General features: G+C 46.0%; 1 long non-coding RNA gene across 1 annotated transcript; it reads left to right on the forward strand.

Moving 5' to 3' along the window:
* Positions 1-25: 25 nt before the first annotated feature.
* On the forward strand, positions 26-14,704 carry LOC130679161 (uncharacterized). Its single transcript, XR_008992194.1, has 2 exons — positions 26-2,005; positions 12,770-14,704. It is a non-coding gene; the product is annotated as an uncharacterized LOC130679161 (long non-coding RNA).
* Positions 14,705-17,624: the final 2,920 nt, after the last annotated feature.

Raw genomic sequence — 17,624 nt, forward strand, 5'->3', positions numbered from 1 at the left:
GCGGCGTGTTGGCCCAGCGCCAGGCCTCACGGGGCCCGGCCCATTGTGCGCTGGCGGGCTGGCTTCAGCCGCAGCCTTCTCCAGCCCCCGCCCAGCCCCGCCCCACCCCGCGGTGGACGCGGGCCATTTGGTGGCTCCCTGGGCGCTTTATGACGGCTCCTCTCCGGACTGGCCTGGGACTCTCTGCCGTGCCCTCTGCGCTTTCTGCTGTCGCTTAGCTTTTCGTATTTCAGACCCTGCAGGGATTCTAGAGGCCTGCTCCGCTTGGCTGCTCTGCGACACCCTCTTCTCGAACAAGGGATCTCTCGCTAACATCAAAGTAAGAGCCACCTCCTCCAAAGCGGAGACCCACAGAGCTGGCACTCGCTGGGAATGCACAGGGGCAAACGGCCTGGAAGGGGTGAGATTGGGCCAGGATCCGAACGTGCGAGGCGATGGGGATGCAGATATGAATCCTGCCTCCAAGAGTGTGCTTGTGGTCAGGGTATTGGTAGGGCGGGGGGTGGGGGCGGTTGAAATGAGAATCTAGATGGTCTTTGAACTAGTGACAGTCGGCGCATCTCGCTTTTGCTGAAGTTTTAGCGCTGGAAAAGAATCCAGTCCTGACTTTAATGACATCTGGCAATAGCGGAAAGTGTAAATGCAATGAGAATGGATTACACTGGTTATTTCTCAGGTTTTGTGATTGCGATTGTGGTAGTAACGAATACACCAAACCCTAGTGTGTGTAGGCACAATTTCAAAGAACCTTATAGAATTTTTGCAATATATGTCTAGCACTTTATTTATTATTAAGGTATCGATATACAATCTTAAGGTTTCACATAAGCAACATTGTGGTTACTACATTCACCCATATTATCAAGTCTCCCCCCATTGCAGTCACTGTCCATCAGCATAGTAAGATGTCTAGCACTTTTATATTTAAGCATTTTCTGCTACTTTATCCCACTTCTGGGGTTGACAGAGCAGCAGTAACTCATTTTTTGCTTTTCTGTCTTGGTTTTCCCAAGTAATAAAGCCAGTTTACTGTCATGTAGACCCTGGGCTCAGCCTCTTACTAGCTGTGTGACTTCAAGCAAGTTAGTTAACCTCCTTAACATCTTGATTGTACCATCTGTAAAAGAGGAGGATGTCACCTACCTCATAATTGTAAAAATTAAATGAGGAAATGGTAAAATTCCTGGTCCACAGTAATCTGTATTGAACATCTATCCACTATGTGTTCTGGCAGCATTATGGGCATTTTACATGTATAATTTCCAAATCTCTTATATTATAGCTGGAAATACCTAGAGAGGAAGGAACTTGCCCACAGTAACATAGCTTTGATCTCATAGCACATCGCTATGAAAACTGTTTCTTCTTACTTACTTTCCAGTTTTATTGAGACCTTAATATTTATTCTTGAATGCCCATACATTTTTTTAATTCCAAATTCTCCCAGTCCAAAGTCACCTCCAGGTGAGATCCTGGAGTACATGGATCCATGTTGAGAGTTCTCTCTGTCATCTGCCACAGGGCCCTACATGAGGGAGAAGTGGTTAATTTATCCTTAGTACAGTAAAAGGAGGGAAGACTCCTAGAAGGCCTGTGGCTTGGGCTCTCCTGGCCCCAGGACCTTCCTTGGGTCATCTCATCCCTCCAAGTTTAATCCCCCCTTTCTCTACCCAGTCAGCACCCAAGGCCAGTCCTGGGCCACACTCCAACTATCTGTCTGTAGGCCTTTCTCCTCTTTGTCTCTGGCACACAGTCTGCCTCCTACCTAAGATCCAGAGGATTGAGGCCAACCCTTTCAAGTTCCGTAAACACTGCAAATGCCTCCTTGGCAGAGTTACATGTGCCTCTCCTGAGGTGTCTTCATGAACTTTGATCCTAATTCGTTCCTTAAATTCTTCTCCAGAGTGGATACCACAGCCTTTACAAGTTCCCTGAGGGTGGGGAGGATGCAGCCCCTTGAAGGCCCGCTTAGATGCCACTTTGCCTGAAAGGACTTAGCGTGGTGGTAAGACTGCAGGTTGCATTTCAAACTGCCTGTATTTAAATCCTGTGCCATTTATATTAGCTGTATGACCTCAGGCAAATTGTTTTATTTCGAGCTCATTGTCTATAAAATAGGAATAATAGTCATTTTGATATCAGTTTTCAATATTCAGCAATTTTTAAGTTCTGAAATGTTGGTATAATGTTTGGTATAATACTGTTAACTTCTCTAAAATCTGAAATATGAATCATTTTTATGTTGAGATTAAGATCAATGACTTAATCAATTTATGTGAAAAGACATACTGATATTCTACAAATGTATACAGATCAACTCCTGCATGAATCTCAATATGCATCTGTATTGAGCTACTGTAAAGCTTCTGTTATAAGCATGAGTATTACTCTAGGGCAAAGATTGCAAACAAGTGCCTATGGATATGAGAAAAAATTGAAATTGACACATGGTATCTCCATCTATACATGATGAAAATGAAGAAAAAAAGTACTACATATGTTTCCTTTGCAACCAAAACTGTAGCTCATGAGCATTAAAAATGTGAAGACTTTGCAAAATAACAATTGTTAAAGAAAGATCTTAACTGTATCTAATAAGAGGTGGAAATATCTGGAGAAGGATGTTTCAGCCTTGCCCCCTTGATTTGTTTCCCACACAGCAGCCATAGTGCTTCACCTAAAACCTAAATCCTGCTACTTAGGGCATGTCACTTCCTTTGCTCAAGCTTTCCCCGTCTTCCTGATTAGGAGCCAATGTCCTTACTATGGCCCAAAGGGCCCAATTGGGTCTGCTCACCCTCCCAGTCCCCTCCCAATCTCTCTTAAGCGCTTTTCGCCCAGCCATGCTGGCTTCTTTGCTCTGTTGCTTCAAGCTCCACCTGCCTTTCCACTTGAAGCCTCTGCTTTTACTGTCCCCCTGATACCCAAATGGTGCCCACCTTCACTTCCTTTAGCCTCTGCTTAAAGAAGCCTTCCCTAACTGCCCTATTTGAAATAACAACAACCCCAGTTGTCTCTTTCCTGCCCTGCTTGTTCTTTTCCCAAGCCCTTGTCTCACCTGATTTATCTATTTATTGTTTACTTATTTAAGGTCTGTCTTCCTTGAGAGCTGGGAGTTTGTTTTGCCTGCTGATAAGCCCCAGCCCAAGAGGGGGACTGCCTCATAGAGGATGCTCCATAAATACTGGATGCTTCGGTGAATACTGGGATCAGATTAAAATATTTGGAGCTAGAGTAAAACCCCTTCTTCATCCCATTTCGTTCCATCCCTCAAGTTGGATGGCATTGCTAAGAGCTTCAGTAGCCTCCAGAACTTCATGGTCAGAAAGACCCTGTGATTCAATAATAGCGCACCATTCATGTGCTGTCTTAGTCCCAAACTGGAGGGGGAGAGGGAGCCAAGATGGTGACGTGAGTAGGACAGTGGGAATCTCCTCCCAAAAACATATATATTTTTGAAAATACAACAAATACAACTATCCCTAAAAGAGAGACCAGAAGGTACAGGACAACAGCCAGACTACATCCACACCCGCGGGAACCCAGCGCCTCACGAAGGGGGTAAGATACAAGCCCCGGCCCGGCAGGACCTGAGCGCCCCTCACCCCAGCTCCTGGAAGGAGGAGAGGAGTTGGAGCGGGGAGGGAGAGGGAGCCCAGGATGGCTAAACACCCAGCCCTAGGTATCTGCACCCAGAACGCAGACACACAGTGCGAAGAGTGCGGGAAACTAGTGAAACAGGACAGTAAAACCTGTGAGCGGGTCCCTGCAGCCGGCACACCTGGGACAAAGAAAAGCGAGTGCTTTTTGAAAGTCTTAAAGGGACAGGGACCCCACAGCTGGATGGAAGTGTCCCGGGACATTTAGCCTAGCAGCTGGGAATCCCAGGGAAATCAGGGCGCCCTAACCCCCTGGGTAGCAGCGCAGCTCTGAGACCCCTCACGGTGATAAACAGCCCCCCGCCCATTCCCCCTCCGGTGCGGCCCTGCCATAGCAGAGCAGCAGCCTGAGGCTGGCCACGCCCACAGCAAGGGAGCTTCCTCCATAGCGGCCAGGCAAGAAACAGAGACCCAGTCTACGCGCAGCTGCCCAACACAAGCCACTAGGGGTCGCCATTGTCCCAGTAAAGGTCAGGAGCAGGTGGAAAGGGTCTTGGTTCTCCCAACTGACAGACGAGCCAACAGCATACCACTGCATCTTTCAACATGAACAGGCAGAAAAATTTGATCCAGACCAGACTAACCCAGACATCCTCCACATCCTCCCCTAAGAAGGAATCTGGGGAGATAGATTTAACCAATCTTCCTGAAAAAGAATTAAAAATAAAAGTCATAACCATGCTGATGGACTTGCAGAGAAATGTGCAAGCGCTAAGGAGGGAGAATACAGAAATAAAACAGTCTTTGGAAGGACTTAAAAGCAGAATGGACGGGATGCAAGAGGTCATTAATGGAATAGAAACCAGAGAACAGGAATGCATAGAAGCGGATGGAGAGAGAGATAAAAGGATCTCCAGAAATGAAACAATATTAAGAGAACTATGTGACCAATCAAAACGGAACAATATTGCATTATAGGAGTACCAGAAGGAGAAGAGATAGAAAGTGTCTTTGAAGCAATAATTGCTGAAAACTTCCCCAAACTGGGGGAGGAAATGGCCTCTCAGACCACATAAGCACACAGAACACCCATGACAAGGGACCCAAGGAGGGCAACACCAAGACACATAATAATTAAAATGGCACAGATTAAAGACAAGGACAGAGTATTAAAGGCAGCCAGAGAGAAAAAAAAGGTCACCTACAAAGGAAAACCCATCAGGCTATCGTCAGACTTGTCAACAGAAACCTTATAGGCCAGAAGAGAATGGCATGATATATTTAATGCAATGAAACAGAAAGGCCTTGAACCAAGAATACTGTATCCAGCACGATTATCATTTAAATATGAAGGTAGGATTAAACAATCCCCAGACAAGCAAAAGTTGAGAGAATTTGCCTCCCACAAACCACCTCTACAGGGTGTCTTAGAGGGACATCTCTAGATGGGAGCACTCCTAAAAAGAGCACAGAACAAAACGTCCCACATATGATGAATGGAGGAGGAGGAATAAGAAGGGAGAGACATAAAGAATCATCAGACAGTGTTTATAATACCTCAATAAGCAAGTTGAGTTAGACAGTAAGATAGTAAAGAAGCTAACCTTGAACCTTTGGTAACCACAAACTTAAAGCCTGCAATGGCAATAAGTACATATCTTTCAATAATCACCCTAAATGTAAATGGACTGAATGCACCAATCAATAGACACAGAGTAATAGAATGGATAAAAAAGCAAGACCCATCCATATGCTGCTTACAAGAGACTCACCTCAAACCCAAAGACATGCACAGACTAAAAGACAAGGGATGGAAAAAGATATTTCATGCAAACAACAGGGAGAAAAAAGCAGGTGTTGCAATACTAGTATCAGACAAAATAGACTTCAAAACAAAGAAAGTAACAAGAGATAAAGAAGGGCATTACATAATGATAAAGGGCTCAGTCCAACAAGAGGATGTAACCATTAAAAATATATATGCACCCAACACAGGAGCACCAACATATGTGAAACAAATACTAACAGAATTAAAGGAGGAAATAGAATGCAATGAATTCATTTTGGGAGACTTCAATACACCACTCACTCTGAAGGACAGATCCACCAGACAGAAAATAAGTAAGGACACAGAGGCACTGAACAACACACTAGAACAGATGGACCTAATAGACATCTACAGAACTCTACATCCAAAAGCAACAGGATACACATTCTTCTCAAGTGCACATGGAACATTTTCCAGAATGGACCACACACTAGGCCACAAAAAGAGCCTCAGTCAATTCCAAAAGATTGAAATCCTAGCAACCAACTTTTCAGACCACAAAGGTATAAAACTAGAAATAAATTGTACAAAGAAAGCAAAAAGGCTCACAAACACATGGAGGCTTAATAACATGCTCCTAAATAATCAATGAATCAATGACCAAGTTGAAATGGAGATCCAGCAATATATGGAAACAAATGACAACAACACAAAGTTCTAACTACTGTGGGACGCAGCAAAAGCAGTCTTAAGAGGAAAGTATATAGCAATCCAGGCATATTTAAAGAAGGAAGAACAATCCCAGATGAATAATCTAATGTCACAATTATCAAAATTGGAAAAAGAAGAACAAATGAGGCCTCAGGTCAGGAGACGGAGGGACATAATAAAGATCAGAGAAGAAATAAACAAAACTGAGAAGAATAAAACAATAGAAAAAATATCAATGAAACCGAGAGCTGGTTCGTCAAGAGAATAAACAAAATAGATAAGCCTCTAGCCAGATTTATTAAGAGAAAAAGAGAATCAACACACATCAACAGAATCAAAAATGAGAAAGGAAAAATCATGACGGACCCCACAGAAATACAAAGAATTATTAGAGAATACTATGAATACCTATATGGTAACAAGATGGAAAACCTAGGAGAAATGCACAACTTCCTAGAAAAATACAACCTTCCAAGACTGACCCAGAAAGAAACAGAAAATCTAAACAGACCAATTACCAGCAATGAAATTGAAGTGGTAATCAAAAGACTACCCAAGAACAAAACCCCCGAGCCAGATGGATTTACCTTGGAATTTTATCAGACATACAGAGAAGACATAATACCCATTCTCCTTAAAGTTTTCCAAAAAATAGGAGAGAATACTCCCAAACTCATTCTATGAAGCCAACATCACCCTAATACCAAAACCTGGCAAAGACCCCACCAAAAAAGACAATTACAGACCAATGTCCCTGATGAAGATAGATGCAAAAATACTCAACAAAATATTAGCAAACCGAATTCAAAAATATATCAAAAGGATCATACACCATGACCAAGTGGGATTCATCCCAGGGATGCGAGGATGGTACAACATTCGAAAATCCATCATCATCCACCGCATCGACCAAAAGAAAGACAAAAACCACATGATCATCTCCATAGATGCAGAAAAAGCATTCGACAAAATTCAACATCCATTCATGATAAAAACTCTCAACAAAATGGGCATAGAGGGCAAGTACCTCAACATAATAAAGGCCATATATGATAAACCCATAGCCAACATCATACTGAACAGCAAGAAGCTGAAAGCTTTTCCTCTGAAATTGGGAACAAGACAGGGATGCCCACTCTCCCCACTGTTATTCAATATAGTACTGGAGGTGCTACCCATGGCAATTAGACAAAATAAAGAAATACAAGGAATCCAGATTGGTAAAGAAGAAGTTAAACTGTCACTATTTGCAGATGACATGATATTGTACATAAAAAACCCTAAAGACTCCAATCCAAAACTACTAGAACTGATACTGGAATTCAGCAAAGTTGCAGGATACAAAATTAACACACAAAAATCTGTGGCTTTCCTATACACTAACAACGAACTAATAGAGAAATCAGGAAAACAATTCCGTTCACAATAGCATCAAAAAGAATAAAATACCTAGGAATAAACCTAACCAAGGAACTGAAAGACCTATACCCTGAAAACTATAAGACACTCTTAAGATAAATTAAAGAGGTCACTAACAAATGGAAACTCATCCCATGCTCCTGGCTATGAAGAATTAATATCGTCAAAATGGCCATCCTGCCCAACACAATATACAGATTTGATGCAATCCCTATAAATTACCAGCAGCATTCTTCAATGAACTGGAACAAATAGTTCAAAAATTCATATGGAAACACCAAAGACCCCGAATAGCTAAAGAAATCCTGCGAAGGAAGAATAAAGTTGGGGGGGATCTCACTCCCCAACTTCAAGCTTTACTACAAAGCCACAGTAATCAAGACAATGTGGTACTGGCACAAGAACAGAGCCACAGACCAATGGAACAGAATAGAGACTCCAAACATTAACCCAAACATATGGTCAATTAATATTCAATAAAGGAGCCATTGACATACAATGGGGAAATGGCAGTCTCTTCAACAGATGGTGCTGGCAAAACTGGACAGCTACATGTAAGAAAATGAAACTGGATCACTGTCTAACCCCATACACAAAAGTAAATTCGAAATGGATCAAAGACTTGAACATAAGTCATGAAACCATAAAACTCTTAGGAAAAAACATAGGCAAAAATCTCTTAGACATAAACATGAGTGACCTCTTCTTGAACATATCTCCCTGGGCAATGGAGACAAAAGCAAAAATGAACAAGTGGGACTATATCAAGCTGAAAAGCTTCTGTACAGCAAAGGACACCATCAATAGCACAAAAAGGTATCCTACAGTATGGGAGAATGTATTCATAAATGACAGATCTGATAAAGGCTTGACATCCAAAATATATAAAGCGCTCACACAGCTCAACAAACAAAAAGCAAATAATCCAATTAAAAAATGGGCAGAGGAGCTGAATAGACAGTTCTCTAAAGAAGAAATTCAGATGAACACATGAAAAGATGCTCCACATAGCTTGTCATCAGAGAAATGCAAATTAAAACCACAATGAGATATCACCTCACACCAGTAAGGACGGCTACCATCCAAAAGACAAACAACAACACATGTTGGCGAGGTTGTGGAGAAAGGGGAACCCTCCTACACTGCTGGTGGGAATGTAAATTAGTTCAACCATTGTGGAAAGCAGTATGGAGGTTCCTCAAAATGCTCAAAATAGAAATACCATTTGACCCAGGAATTCCACTTCTAGGAATTTACCCTAAGAATGCAGCAGCCCAGTTTGAAAAAGACAGATGCACCCCTATGTTTATTGCAGCACTATTTACAATTGCCAAGAAATGGAAGCAACCTAAGTGTCCATCAATAAATGAATGGATAAAGAAGATGTGGTACATATACACAATGGAACATTATTCAGCCATAAGAAGAAAACAAATCCTACCATTTGCAACAACGTGGACGGAGCTAGAGGGTATTATGCTCAGTGAAATAAGCCAGGCAGAGAAAGACAAGTACCAAATGATTTCACTCATATGTGGAGTATAAGAACAAATAAAAACTGAAGGAACAAAACAGCAGCACAATCACAGAACCCAAGAATGGACTAACAGTTACCAAAGGGAAAGGGACTGGGGATGATGGGTGGGAAGGGAGGGATAAGGGCTGGGAAAAAGAAAGGGGGCCTTACAATTAGCTTGTATAGTGTTGTGGGGGGTATGGGGAGGGCTGTGCAACACAGAGAAGACAGGTTTATACAGCATCTTACTACGCTGATGGACAGTGACTGTAGTGGGGGGGGGACTTGGTAAGGGGGGTAGCCTGGTAAACAGTGTTCTTCATGTAATTGTAAATTTATTATAGCAAAAATTAAAAAATAAAAAATAAAAATAATAAAAATCTGGAGGGGGAGAGCGGCACAGACCAAATTTGACCCTCCTACAAAAGAGCTTCCTACCTCAGTCTTTAAAAGACTTAGAACATAATTCACATAAATGTCTTGATTTCTTGTTTGTCTTCAAAAACTGGGAAGACCTGTTGGCCCTGGTGCATTTTTCATGGCACCAGGCACCCCAGCTGAACACTGACCCCTCCAGGCCATGCTGGGCCCCAAGTCATCCTAGCTTCCACAGCCCCTACCACATTCAACCCCTTTCATTTCTGAAGAATAGATACTACTATTGTGTATCTTACCAGTTCATGCCATGGTACCATGCTCTACAATTCCTTTTGTCCAAGTATCCATTCCAAATAGTCTTTTTCAGATTTATTCCTGCTGGTATTTATTCCTAGTTGTGGAACTAACATCTGTATGGTATTCCACTATATGAATAAACCACAATTTGGTTGTTCATTCCACAATAGGACCGATTGGTGGTTGGATATTAAACTCCCTATTTGAAAAATGGTTATCGGTTTATTTGGGTTTTCTGTTTCTTTTTCAATACATTTTAGTAAGTTATATATATATTTTTTCTGTGCATTTTATTTTTTTTTATTAAGGTATCATTGATATACAATCTTACAAAGGTTTCACATGAGCAACATTGTGGTCATTACATTCCCCCATATTATCAAGTCCCCCCAAACCCAACCACAGTCACTGTCCATCAGCATACCAACATGCCACAAAGTCACTACTTGTCTTCTCTGCTACACTGTCTTCCCTGTAAGTGCCCACACCATGTATGCCAATCATAATGCCCCTTAGTCCCCTTCTCTTTCCATTCCCACTCACCCAGCACTCCCCTTTGGTAACCACTGGTTCCTTCTTGGAGTCTGTGAGTCTGCTGGTGTTTCCTTCCTTCAGATTTGCTTTGTTGTTATACTCCACAAATGAGTGAAATCATTTGGTACTTCTTGTCTTTCTCTGCCTGGCTTATTTCAGTGAGGATAATATCTTCCAGCTCCATCCATGTTGTTACAAATGGTAGAATTTCGTTTTTTTCTTACGGCTGAGTAGCGTTCATTTTGTATGTGTGTCACATCTTCTTTATCCATTCATCTACTGATGCACACTTATGTTGCTTCCATATCTTGGCTATTGTAAATAGTGCTGCAACAAACATAGGGTGCATATGTCTTTTTGAATCTGGGATCTTGTTTTCTTTGGGTAAATTCCTAGGAGTAGAATTACTGGGTCAAATGGTATTTCTATTTTTAGTTTTTTGAGGAACCTCCATACTGCTTTCCACAATGGTTGAACTAATTTACATTCCCACTATCAGTATAGGAGGGTTTCCCTTCCTCTGCATCCTTGCCAGCATTTCTTGTTCCTAGGCTTTTCTATGTTGCCATCCTAACTGGTGTGAGGTGATACCTCTTTGTGGTTTTAATTTGCATTTCCCTGATGATTAGCGATGTGGAGCATCTTTTCATGTGTCTGTTGGCCATCTGGATCTCTTCTTTGGAGAAGTGTCTTGTTCAGTTCCTCTGCCCATTTTTTAATTGGATTATTTGCTTTTTGTTTGTTGAGGTGTGTGAACTCTATATATTTTGGATGTCAACCCTTTATCGGATCTGTCATTTATGAATATATTCTCCTATACTGTAGGATGCCTTTTTGTTCTATTGGTGGTGTCCTTTGCTGTACAGAAGCTTTTCAGCTTGATATAGTCCCACCTGTTCATTTTTGCTTCTGTTTCCCTTGCCCGGGGAGATATGTTCATGAAGCAGTCATTCATGTTTATGTCCAAGAGATTTTTGCCTGTTTTTTTCTAAGACTTTTATGCCATGTGAGGTTTTTATCTAATCACTCACCATGCTCGCTTTCTTTGGTTGACCTGGGGGCTCCTTCCATGGCTCTTTCCCCCCAGTTCAGGATCCAGCCTGAGGGTTATTGCATTTAGTTGTTATTTATTGCAGTCAATGGTTGTAAGTCTTTAGTCTCCTTTAATCTGGGACATTTCCTCTATTTCTCTTCCGTTTATGACATGGCATTTTTGAAATATAGTCCCCCCTCTTTTTTTAATAGAAGATTCCTCATTTTGGGGTTTGATAGTTCCTCGTGATTAGAGCCAGGTTATACCTTCCAGGCAGGAGCACCTTGTCTGTGTCGTGCCCTTCTCCCGACACCACGGCTGGGGGACATGATGTCCATCTGCCCTTCGTTCCTGATGTGAATTTTAATCCCTGGCCAAGGAGTCTGATTTCTCCACTGTATATAGTTACTGGTTTTCCTAACGAGCAGTCTGTGGGGAGACTTTAAGACCACGTGAATCCTCTGCTCCTCCCCGAAGCTGCCCCCTGGACTGAGCGTCTGTTGGTGACTCTCACCTGAGCCAGTCTGTGCTGTGATGGTTGCAAAGTGGCACTTACATCATTTTAATAGAGTAGGTATCATACGGTATATGAATACTTTAAACATAAGCATTTTGTCTCCTCCTCAAGCAATCTCTGTAAATTCTGCGATTTATAGAATTGTGGGTGTAAAATTGGTTTTCTAGAACTTCATGGGCCGGAAGGGTGCTGTGACGCCCATGATGGTTGGGTCTTTGCTTGGCTGTTATGTTTTAAGGAGTACTTGGTGGCCCCCACCACGAAGTTTACCCCTGGCACCCAGGGCTATAGGCACCCTCTTGGATCCCACATGCCAGCCTGCCCGGGTGGGAGGAGCCCTGTGCCAGCTCTGTCCCTCTCTGTCCCTGGCCACAGCACTCTGAGTGACCTTGGGCAAGGGAGGCAGGAGCAGGGGAGGAAGTCATCATCCTTCCAACTCAGACTATGGGGCTCCTGGCCACGATGCTCACCTAGAGACAGGAGAAGCTTGGCCACACAGTCTTTCAAGGGCCAGGCCCATGGGGGAGGACAGGACCCTATACCAGACCTGCATGCAGGGCAGCAGGGGAAGTACAAAGGCTGTGTGTGCCAAGCAGCTGCCGTATGTGAGGTGCCTCCCCCCCAGGACCTGATGTCCATAACTTTTGTGGCTTTGTCCTTCCAGCAACCCTGTGAGGTATATGGGGTCATCCCAGTTACAGACTTGAAAACCTAGGCTGGGAGCCTCAGTTCTGGTTCTCATTTCCTCCTACCCAGTCCCCAACACAGGCACTCAGTGCCTTTGTAAAACCCATTGGCTCTTGCCTCTTTCCCTCAACTTCCCCTAAAGTGCTCCTTCCTTCCTGTCTCACCATGGCCCAAACACACAGCAAAGAGACTCTTCCTGCCCCAGGGCCTTGGCACATACTACTCCCCCAGGTGTCCCACCCCACTTCCTGCCTGACCCCTCTCTGCCACTTTCAGAGGCTCCTGCTGATCAATCCCTTGTTCTCTCCAGGAAAAGCACTGACTCCGAGGGATACTGTGGAGCAGCCCCATCCACACCAGCACCCCTCCGGCTTGCCCCGGCAGGCCCCCCTCCAGGGAGGGGCCAGGACTGTCACTTTGGAGACCACAGTGTTTGTAACAATGATGTGCCCACTGCTGCGGACAATCCCCAGCCCCAGACCCCCTGCCGGACCAGGAGGCTTCCTCAAGCATGACCTCCCACAGAGAGGGGTACAGCCCTAGCCTGGCCCTGGGGCCTTCAGCTGGGACACCCTGGACTCCCGGCAGTTTCTGGAGTTTGTTCTGGGAGGTGGGGTGACCCGGCCAAGCCCTTGAGCTGTCTGAGGACCATTTTGGTATCGTGGACATGTCCCTGCCCGCCCTTTCTTCCCCTCCTTCTCCTGTGTCCCCCTCAGACCCAGAGAGTCATTGTCCTGGGAAAGGGTCACAGGAGGCCCAGCTTCATGCAGGTACTGAGGAGGGAAGTCCAGCCCTCAGGAGCCAAGTGGGGACCCCCTTCTCTGCAGCCACTTCGAGGCCAAGGCTGTCCCCAGGGCTCTTTGTCCCCATATACTGAGCCTCCTTCAAATAGTGGTACAGGTTCCCTTCAGCCTGTCTGCCCAGCCATGTTCGAGGTGTTGGGGGACAAGGTTCTTCTTCCCCCACAGCCCCCAACACCAACACACACACAGCTCCAAGCTGCTGGCCACAGAGTGGTCACCAAGGCCAGAAGCCACAGTATTAGGAAATTTGGGAGCCCCTCTCCTCACCAAGACCACTGACCTGACTTGGAGCTGGGGTTGGGTGGCCCAGGAAAGCCCAGAGCCAGGGCTTTAGGCATGTCTTGGCTGGTCAGTAATATGGTGACCCCTGGGCTGACTGGGTGTTCCAGAACTGGGCCTCCCACCCGCAGATGTGCTCGCGAAGCTCTGACATAGGTATCCACAGACCCTTGACACATGCACACTCAGGGGTCATGTGTGCACACACGGCCACACGGGGAATGCATTTGCAGCCAGCCACACTCGGGCGACACCGAAGCTCACACTTGGGTCCCAGGACTGAGCCCCAGGCCTGCCAGGTACACATGGGCAGCCTAGCTGTGCACATACCCAGGTAGACGTGGGTGAGTGTTGAGGAATGTGTGTGCTGTGCACACCCATCAGAATGCACATGTGCCAACAGGCACCCTTTGGTCTCACCAGGCATCTGCCCAGAGCTTTTTAAGCCCCACCCATTTCCTGTAGCCAAGAAAAGCCCCCAAGGGTTGTTGGCAGCAAGAAAAATCTGTCTCTCCCCCTTCCTCTCAAGCCCTCCTGAGTTACTCCAGGCCTGTGTGTAGCAGGAGAGCCAGCACTGGCCCAGCAGCCCCAACCTCTAGAGCTGGAGGGCTGGAAAGTTACTGCCCTGTGCCCAGCACCACCGCAGAGGGCTGGCCTCCACTTGGAGCCTCCCCTGCCAGGGATGAAGGGGGCAGCCTGATGCCCCATCGTGGTGCTCTGACGTGTACCAGGACCAGTATGCAGTACATGCCCTGGGGGCAGCCAGTCAGCCTCACCGCCCCCTCCCCTCTCCCCAGTGGCTTTTGGTAGCTCTTGCACGTGGTTTTATTAACAGCAGTCTAGAAGAGATGCTTTAGTGGCCTAATGCAGAGTCAAATACTACTCTTCCCAGCAAAATCAGGCAGCTTGCCTGCCCACAGGAGGCACTGATTCATCTACTAACAGGCAAAGGCCCACATCAGGGGCGACTGAGCCCCAGGGTGGGCTTGCAGGGGGCTGTGGCAGGGAAGCTCTATCCCTGTGAGCAGGTCCGCCTGCCCCGTGTGGGCTCAGCCACGTCCCCATCCCAAGTCCTCCCGCGCCCTTCCTCTCCCGAAAGTGGAATTGTTGAAGTGTGGCCAGTCTGTGCTCAAGACAATAAAGCTTGTGACTGAGGTCCAGGACCCCTGCAGTTGTCTGCTTCTTTCTGTGGGCATCCTGGGCTCCCAGATTGCAGGCATCTCGGTGCCAGGAGTTGGTCTCAATCCCATTTCACATGGGCGCCAGTTAATTCCTACTCATCGAAGTCCAGGGCTGAGCTGCATTGCCCGCGCAGAGGGCATTCAGTGGGAACAGGTAGAAAACCAGAGATGGGGCAGCGGGGGGGTGGGACGGGGGAGGCATTTGCATCTGGATCTGTTAGAGGCGTGAGTGGGCCCACCCCGGAGAAAACGGAAGATCTCCCCAATGCACAAAGTAGTGACAGACCAGCTCACACAAGTTTGATGAGCCCGGTGAGAACAGTATGTCGGGGAGCTGATGCTGTCTCCTGCGACAAGCTTTCTGTAAATCAAATGAACAGTCAACGTTTTGCAGCTTCGTGGTCATTTTACAGGCTTTGCAGTTGAGGTTGCCTCCCTGGGAGACTGAACAAGGGAGTGGAGGTTAACACTGAATGTGTCTGGAAGCTTCGTGCCCTTTCTCAGGCGCTGTGTCAGCAGAGGCCTGGAGGAAGCAGCGGGGACACCCAGGGGCGAGCAAGAGTTTAGGAAAGGGCTGTGTGCACCGGTGTGGACAGGGTTAAGGGAATGCACAGGGGACTCTGGGAAGCCACTGCTACCCCAAAGGGGCAAAACGATCGGACCAGGCAGAAGCAGCAGTGGTGAGAGGCCCCCAGCAGCAGGTGGAGTGGTTCAGCAGAGAAGGAACTGGAGTAAACAGCCCCACCTCGCTCCTGCAGCCCCCCCATTGGCTGAACCCAACCCGAAGTCAAGGCCAAGGAGCCTGCTGGAGGACCAGGGGGCTTACAGACCAGCCCTCGGGGCACAGCCAGGATGCAGGGGTGTGCAGAGTGGGTCTGAGGGGAGGGGAGAGATGGAGAGCAATCAACACAGTGTCCGTCACAAGGCAGATCCGGGATAGGCGCAAACAGCACCTATTCTCTGGGCATCTGCTGCCTCATATAAGTGTCCTCTGTCCTTCCAGAACTTTCCAGCCCAGCATATTGAAATTCAAAGAGCTGCTGCAGACAAGATTCTTTACTCTCAAGGCTTAGCCAGCACCACGTGGTTTCTGCTTTCTTTCCACGTCACCTCAGGCACTAGCTTAGCCCAGTCTCTCCACCGACGGGCTGGATGGAGGGGCCACCCAGGAAGAGCGTCCCTGGGGTGCAGCCTTGCCCACCACCCTCCAGGTATGTGGGCTGCCCCATTACTCCTCTTACTGAGCCTCAGTTTTCTCATCTGTGAAGTGGAGAAAATAAAACCAATCTCATGCCCTGGTGGGTCTCAGTGAGACACTGGAGGAGACCTTGGTTAAAGGCTCCACTCGGTTGTTTCTTCCACTGGCCCAGTCTAGGGGGGAGTTGCTCCTTCTCCATCTGCAGGTCCCTGGGGACCCTATCCCCAGCCCTGCTTGGTGGGTCCCTCAGCCATCCAGTTTAGGGACTGGCAGGTTGCTCACACAGTACAAAGGAGCCCCGAAAACTCAGCACAGCCGCAGGCACCCCTGAGTTGAAGCTGCAGGAGCAGCAGGCCCTGCACCCGGCCTGGTCAGGGGTAAGGGGAAGGGTGCTGGGAGCTCTAGACCAGGCCTGTGCTGACTTTTCTTTTCAAACCTATGCATTTTGAGATAATTCCAGACTTAGAGAAGAATTGCAAGAGTAGTAGGATTCCCAATATGTCCTTCCCCAGCTTCCCCTCCCGTACCCCTCTTGCCCACCCGCAGGACGATGCCGGAAACTAGAACATTGACATTGGCAGGAGACTATTGACTGCAGGACAGGCTTCATTCGCGTTTCACCAGCTTTTCCTCTAATGCCCTCTTTCTGTTCCAGGATCCTGTCAATGATCCCATGTGCATTTATCATGCACGTCATGTCTCCTTAATCTCTGATCTGCCATCATTTCTCAGACTTTCCTGGTCTTTCGAAACCCTGACACATTTGAAGAGCACTGAACAGTTATTTTGTCCAGTGCCTCTCAGTTTGGGTTGGTCTGGTGTTTTCTCATGATTAGATTGAGCACAGAGATGCTGTCCCTTCTGCACCAAGTCAGGAGGCACCTCGTTATGTCCTTTTACATGTGATGCTCATCCTGATCATTTGATTAGGGTTATGTAGACCAGGGTTCTCCACAGCAAGTTACTCCTTTTCCCTTTGTAATTCACAGCTATTTTTGAGGAGATACCCTTGTATTGTGCAAATACCTGGTTTCTCATTAAACTTTCCCCACTGATGTTTACATCCATCCTTGTATCTTGCCTGTGGCAATTATTACTGTGATATTCAAATAGGGATTTTCTAATTCCTTCACTCTCTCTTTATGCACGGGAATTCTGTGAGGAAGAGTAGTCTCTTCTTCTTCATTAACTTATTTCCCAGGTATTTCGTTATATCACTATGGGTCATGGGTATTTATTTTACACTTCCTGTTGTTTTGCAGTACTATTTCTTTTTACTTTGTTGTTCAAGTTCTTCTACCCTGATCACTATGAGCACTTCAGTTGGCTCCCCTTTTTGCCTTGACATACCTCTACCCTTCTGTGTTTTAAGCACTTCCCTATTCCTGTAACATGCTCCAAGCTCATCTTGTAGTTTCCCTGCTGCAGCCCCTGGAATCAGCCATTGAGATATAAACCTGAAGCACAGGCAACTAAAAGGGGAAAAATAGATTAATTGAATTTCATCAAAATCTAAAATTTTTGCATCAGAGGATGCCCACCAAATGTCGGAAGATGTTTGCAAATCATACATCTGGTAAAGATCTAATACCCAAAATATATAAGGAACTCTTACAACTCAACAATAAAAAGACAACCCAGTGAAAAAATAGGCAAAGGATCTGAATAGACATTTTCCAGAGAAGATCCATAAATGTCCAATAA

The sequence above is a fragment of the Manis pentadactyla genome, chromosome 10 (assembly GCF_030020395.1).
Source record: "Manis pentadactyla isolate mManPen7 chromosome 10, mManPen7.hap1, whole genome shotgun sequence".
In the NCBI taxonomy this organism is placed as follows: Eukaryota; Metazoa; Chordata; class Mammalia; order Pholidota; family Manidae; genus Manis; species Manis pentadactyla.